At 41.2% G+C, this 7,472-nt stretch overlaps 1 pseudogene; it reads left to right on the top strand.

Moving 5' to 3' along the window:
• Window positions 1-813: 813 nt before the first annotated feature.
• LOC122802022 lies at window positions 814-2,461 on the top strand (annotated as a pseudogene).
• Window positions 2,462-7,472: the final 5,011 nt, after the last annotated feature.

Genomic DNA, 7,472 nt, shown 5'->3' with positions numbered 1-7,472 from the left:
AATAACTTACTGCATTGCTGAGCATTATTCCTTAATTTCAGACCTGTAGTTTCCTTTGGTATCTTTAACAATCCTATGCTTGTATTCTGCTTTACATTTATAGTGCTCTTAAGTTAATTGCTGGCTTGTTTCGGTGTGCTCTTGCAGTAGGTGGATGGGACTTTCTTAAGACTTTATTATTTTCCTTCTTTTGACAAATAATTTATAAACACATGAGGCCATGACAGAGATTCATTCCTGAATTTCCCAGTATATTTAGGGTGGATGGGTACAGACTTTTCAATGTAACTGTTTAGATGCTGGCAAAACTTGGAGATGAATGTGGCAGATCTCAGATGGATTGATTTGCAGATGATTGTTTGGAAAGTTGCAAAGGTCTTCAAGTTGTAGTAGATTTGGCCTGGGAAAGTTCCTAAGGATGGTTTCATTTGGTGGTTGGGTGTTACCATTAAAACTGAAATAAAAGGTAATTTATTTGTGGTTAGATGTAGCCAGGTATTAGGAGATGTGTGGTATGGTACAAGTGGGGATAGAATGACAATGACTAGGGCATGAATATTACAGACTGTAGTGCATACATGTTAACTCAGGCCCGCGAGCCAAATCTGGCCCACAGTGTATTTATATTTGGCCCGCGAGAAAATACCAAATGTCTAGTAGAGCTGGCCCTCTAATTAACCGTTAATGCTACAAATCCCAGAATGATCTGCTGGTGCGTTGGTGTGTCATTCAGGACCCACAAGCGCCCCCTCCTCTGTTGACATTCATTAGCAACCTCATGCTACCAGTCACATTGGGCCACCCCTTTCAAAAATGACCAAACGAAAGGTTGAAAACAGAAGCTTTCTAGAAATGTGGGAAGCAGAATATCTGTTCACAAATGTAAAGGGCAGACCTGTTTGTCTTGTGTGTGGAGCCAAAGTAGCTGTAACCAAAGAGTATAACATAAGAAGACACTATGAAACAAAACACCACGACAAGTACAAGGACCTAGACATAGCGCAAAAGCGCCAGAAAGTAGAGGAGATGAAAAGAAGTTTACTTTCACGACAGACTATGTTCACAAAAGCCATATCACAAAGTGAAGCTGCTGTAAAGGCTAGTTTTATTGTGGCAGCAGAGATTGCAAAATCAGCTCGGCCCTTTAAGAGGGAGAGTTTGTCAAAAAGTGCATGATCAAAGTTTGCGATGTCGTGTGCCCAGATAAAAGGCAAGCATTTTTAAATGTGAGCCTTAGCAGAAACACAGTAGCTGATCGTGTATGTGATCTTGCCACAAATCTACATGAACAGCTGATGGCAAAGGGAAAAGATTTCACTGCATTCTCCCTTGCTGTGGATGAGAGCAGCAACACATCTGATACTGCCCAGCTGTCAGTCTTCATCCATGGAGTGGACTCAAATCTGTGTGTTACGGAGGAACTTTTGGGATTAAAATCAATGCATGGCACAACCACAGCAAAAGAAATATTTGAAGAGTTTTCCAAATGTGTAAATCAAATGAGGCTACCTTGGGATAAACTTGTGGGACTAACGACAGATGGAGCACCTGCAATGTGCGGTCAAAAGAGTGGATTGGTGGCCAGGATTCGGGAGAAGATGCGGGAAGAGAACTGTGCAGGTGAGCTGTTTATCACTGCATCATACACCAGGAGTCATTGTGTGGCAAAGCCCTGAAGATGGCACATGTTATGAGCACAATAACACAAGTAGTTAACTATATAAGAGCTAAAGGTTTGAATCACCGTCAGTTCAAGTCTTTTCTGGAGGAGTGTTGTTCGGAATAAGCAGACGTGCCGTTTCACACAGAGGTGAGATGGGTAAGCAGAGGAAAAATACTGAACAGATGTTTCGAGCTGCATGAGGAAATTTGTCAGTTTCTAGAAAGCAAAGGGAAAGACACAGCAAAGCTCCGGGATAAAGAGTTTCTGTCTGAGCTGGCATTTCTCTGTGACATCACGAGCCATCTCAATGTGCTGAATCTGCAGCTTCAGGGGTGAGGCCATGTCATCACAGACATGTACACTGCAGTGAGGGCTTTTAAAACAAAATTGTGCCTGTGGGAGACTCAGATGCTGCAAGGAAACCTGGGCCATTTTCCTTGCTGCCAAGCCATAAAAACACAGATCTCTACCATTGTCTTCCCAAGTGCACAGTTTGCTGAAAAACTTGGCATACTCAGTGCCCAGTTTACCCGGCGATTTGCTGACTTTGATGCCCAGAAATGTAGGTTTGAACTGCTTAGTAATCCATTTGCAGTTGATGTGGAAAGTGCACCAACTAACCTCCAAATGGAGCTGATTGAACTCCAGTGTAATGACATGCTGAAGTCAAAGTAGGATGCTGTGGGTGCTGCACAGTTTCCAAGTTACATCCCTGACACAATGCCCCATCTCCATACCCAAGCTGCTTAAATGCTGCCTATGTTTGGCAGCACATATCTTGGAGATCTGGTTTTCTGAATCTTGGCCAACTCTGTCATAGTAGGATGACAAATCATGTCTCTTAGGCTAGAGAGAAGCTTCCAAATGGTCTGTGTTACATCCCTCAAAACATGTTACAGATGATTGCTGTTCCACACTGCACTGCATCACTCACTGATTTTTTTTTAACTTCTTAACTGCCATGGTTACTGGTCTCTGCCTACTTTTCTTTAGTTCACTTGTGTTGTCTTTTTGTTTGTTCTTTGCACAGACCTATCGACTTTCATCATCAGTTTGGTTCTTATGCGTCAAGATTCTGACCTCCAGTGATTGCAGTAGGAGGTAGAAGAGGGAGGATTTAGAATGTTTCTTTAGTTCCTCCTTGGAAAACATTCCTTTTGTTATTAAATCTGACAGACACACTATAAAGGAAGAACAGACTTAAGGAAGAAGGAGGTAGAAGTAGTAGTAATCTGCAAGTGTATTTCTAGTAAACTTTCTTTTAAAAAATAAAAGCAAATAGCTGGCCAGATATATTTGAAAAAAAAAATAGAATATTGGCAAAGTCAGTACTGACAATTTTAAATATTTCACTTAAAATTTGTTTATTTTTGGACTTCCGCGGTGGTGCAGCGGTAGCGTTGTTGCCTCACAGCAAGAGGTTCTCCCGATTGATTCTCGGCTAGAGTGTGGGGAGTGCCTTCTGTGTGGAGTCTGCATGTCCTCCCCGCGGTTGGGTAGGCGTTCGAAAGACATGCGTAAATGGGCGTGCCATCGTTGGAGGTTGAACGTCGAGCTGGCACCTCGGCATTCATGAAAATCTACTGCCAATCATTAGCAGACCGGAGTTCCGCTGTGGCGACCCCTAACCGGGAAAAGCCGAAAGACAACAACATTTATTATTGTATTTTGATAACTGGGTTAGAGGCCTGCTTGACAGACCCTTTTCAGCTATTGCATTTACAAACAATACAGAATGAGTAGCATAGCAAATATTTACAACAAAGCTTGAAAACATTCCAACACAGCAGTATAGGTTAACAGACAACGAAAGAGTGTAACATGTTTATAAAATAGTTTGAAGAAAACTTTTTTACAATTTATATGGAGTGAAGCTCTTAATGTAGTGATCACTTTAGGTACAATTTCAGTGTCAATTTATCACATTTGAGCTAAAAGACAGTCTAAGAGAAGCAATGAATGCAACCTTGAAAGTTATTATTCACCGCAGTTCCTAATGCAGCATGTAACTATGAAATTCACGTTTATAAGAATTCTCTTGTGATTTTGGTGTATAAATTGTCTAGTTGTTTCTTAGGTACTGTGCCTCTGTGTCACCTTCTGCACAAGGTATGTTTATAGTTGGGAGATTTGAAACAAGGCCTTTGGAATGATCCTATTATTCGGGCAGTTGTGTCACTGTATCAACTCAAGGCCTGCATGTCCCTAAACATAGCAGATTGCACATTCCCTACACAAATAAGTTATCACCGCAAGGCTCCAATTTGTTCAGTGTCCTAATAGGTAGCATAGCCAGAATGCTGTTCTAAATTATCTAGTTTCCCTTCCATTTCAGGCACTTAATCCTTTTTCAGACACATTTGTATGTTTCACATTAAGCAGCCCATATTAGTTATACGAATTAAAGATGCTGCATCCAGAGCACCTTGGTTTTCCTAATTTACAAATGTATCTCCTTATACTTCATATATGGCAGATGGCTTGCAGCAGCTTAACACACCACTCTGTCTGCACTAAATCATATTAGTCATATCCAGAACTTCACCGACTTTTGATCAGGCAGACTATATTTGTAGTATAATGTTTTAACTGCATTGAATAATGTATTTCTTTAAAGAGTTGTTTTTGGCTGACTAGATCATATTCTGCTGTAATGCTGTACAAAGATCGAGAGACAGAAATATTAAGAGGGAAGAATGATATATATCTATATCTTTATACACATAATATATATATATATATATATATATATATATATATATATATATATATATATATATATATATATATATCCACTTCGAAATCTCGAAATTCAAAAGACTGAGTCCAAAATCTCGAAAGTTCAGAATACTGAAAACTCAAAATACTGAATCTCATAATATCGAAATAAGAAAGGACATCAACACTTACTATATTCCGGCACAACTACATAAAAAAGCATATTACTCTTCTCCAACTATAAGCAGTGAGGCAAGCCCCTCTGCACCCCCCCCACACTCCTTGATACTTGAATATATCAACTCCAAGATTGTACTCCACAGAAGAAAATGGCAAACATACCATAACGTGCTTCATGACTGCCTGTTATAACCTGTCATGTTCCCTTTTAATTTGCTAGACTGCAACATAACTCATCTTACTGTAGTGAAGTGTGATCTCAGAGTTGATATATTTAAGTATCAGGGGATGTGGGGGTACATAAAAGCTTGCCCCCCTGCTTATAGTTGAAGTATACTAATATGGTCTGTCTTTTATTTGTTTCTGTATGTATTTGTGCTGGAGTATAGTAAGGACTGGTGTCCTGTATTTTTTTTTGATGTTATGAGATTCAGTATTTTGAGTTTGCAATATTTTGAACTTTTGAGATTTTGGACTCAGTCTTTGGAATTTCAAGATTTTGAGCTTTCGAGATTCAGAAGTGGACCCATATAAATATATATATATATATATATATATATATATATATATATATATATATATATATATATATATATATATACATATATATATATATATATATATATATATATATATATATATATATACAGTGAGAGAGAAAGGGAGTGTGTGTGTGTGAGAGAGAGAGAGACACACACACACACACACACACACACACACACACACACACACACACACACACACACACACACACACACACACACACACACACACACACACACCCACACACACACCCACAGAAAACACTGAAGCCACCCACACATTTCATATACAACTGGCCATTAATCAGAGTCCTACTGCTCTACACATAGGTTCATAGATTCATACTAGGCTATCTGCCCTAGGGCATTTACAAGCCTAGCCAGAGTGTGTTTGGCTTTTGCCACCCATTTTAAATAAATTTTGCTATGCCCTTTTTCAAGGTTAGTATACTGTGCCTCTGTCTAACAGTGACACAGAAGTGATACCCGGAGTAAATGTACGATCTCCCATCCACTCATCAAAATTCCTTTTGAAGAGAGTCAATGAGAACTCTGCCTAACCTGGACTGGGATTTTATTCCAGAGTGAAGGGAGCCTCTGGGTTATGAATCTGTCCCTCCAGCATGTCCTATTTTTTTCAGTGCTGAGGTTCAAGTCTCTCGAGCGCGTAGCTCGATGGGATTTGGATTTTCTGAGGTGCAGCATGTCCATTAATTCCGGGTTGGACATGGCTGTATACGTCAGGCACAGATCACCTCTGAGCAGGCGGTATGCCACTGAGTAGAGCTGGAGTTTCTTTAACCGGGCAGCATATGGCATCTGTTTGAGCCCTTTGATCCTCTTGGTGAGGTACTTTTGGGGTCTTTCCAGTTGCTGCAGGTGTCTGGTAAGGTACATCCCAAAAGGAGCATTGTACTCAATTATGGGCCTGATGAGGGATGAATAAAGAGGCACGATGACCTCCCCTGATCTAGATGTGAATCCCTTCATGATTAGGTGGGCTATATAAAATGTTTTTTCTAATCACTTTGGCCACGTGTTTGTCGAATGAGAGATTGCTATCAACTTGGGTCCCCAGGTCCCTAATTACTTCTTCCGTACTTAATGGATTATCATCTATGTGGTAATTTGTGGGCACTTTGGTTTTGCCGAAGGGGATGACTATACACTTTTTGGCGTTTAGCTTGAGGCCATGGCTCTGGCACCAGTTGTCTGTTTCTATCAGGCCCTTTTGTAGGATGCTTGTATTGGCTGGAGAGTCGATTATGGTGCCCAGTTTGCAGTCATCTGTGAACTTGGTCAGCCACAGTCCTTCTGTGTTGGCCTGTACCTACGAGAAATATATACCGAACAAGAGAGGTCCCAGGACTGAGCCTTGTGGGATGCCACTTGTAACTGGTTTGGAGTCTGACATGGCTCCAGCAATTCTAACCATGTGGGTTCTGTCCTTGAGCCAGTTTGCAACCCATCTAGTGACATAGGGGTTTATATTTAAGCTGGTGAGCTTATCTATAATGCCCGAGTGGGGTATTGTATCGAAGTCTTTTGCGAGGTCCAGGTAGGCTGTGTGGACAACCTTCCCCTCGTTAATGGCCTTGGTGACTGTTTCAAAGAACTCGACCAGGTTTAAGAGGCAGGATCTACCCTTAACAAAGCCAAACTGGGTAGGATCCAGTGTCTGTAGGTCCCCAATATCTTTATTTATGAGGTCCATGATGATCCTTTCCATAGCTTTGCAGACCAAGCTAGTCAGGCTTATGGGCCGATAGTTTCCAGGATCCGTTGAGGCACCACCTTTGTGGAGAGGGACCACTGTTGCTGTACACCACTCTTTGGGTACATATCCTATAGTAAGGCTGAGATTGAACAGTAGTTTTATGTTTGGGTTTAGTTCTTCTTGGAGTTCATGTAGGACGCAGCCCAGGACACCGTCTGGTCCCATTGATGCTGTGTTTTTTGCTTTGAGATGTCAGGGGGGCAGCACTCTGCTGGGATAGATATTTGCCCTTTTGGTGGGGAAGGGGGGGAGAAGTTTGCGCTGAACCTGTCAGCTAGGCTGTTGGCAATGTCTGTGGGTTCAGTGTATTTTTTGTCATTTTGGACTAATTCTGAGCATATATGGGAATTCCCACCCAGGTTCCTAACATAACTAAAGAAAGTCTTGTGATTATCCTTAGTGTCCTGTGCAATTATTCTCTCAAAGCTGGCCTTAGACGATTTAATGAGTGCCCGTAGTTTTTTGCTAATACTGATCAGCGATGCCTTCCCTTTTTGGGATTTTGCTCTATCATGTAGTAGCTTCCTCCTTCTATTGTATAGTTTGTTTATGGCTGGGGTCCACCAGACAGGATGCCTGCCTTTGGAGGATT

The sequence above is a fragment of the Protopterus annectens genome, chromosome 5.part0, assembly GCF_019279795.1.
Source record: "Protopterus annectens isolate FY-2018-M chromosome 5.part0, PAN1.0, whole genome shotgun sequence".
Classification (NCBI taxonomy): Eukaryota; Metazoa; Chordata; order Ceratodontiformes; family Protopteridae; genus Protopterus; species Protopterus annectens.
The sequence above is the reverse complement of the archived record's forward strand: the minus strand, read 5'-3'. Positions and strand labels throughout refer to the sequence as shown.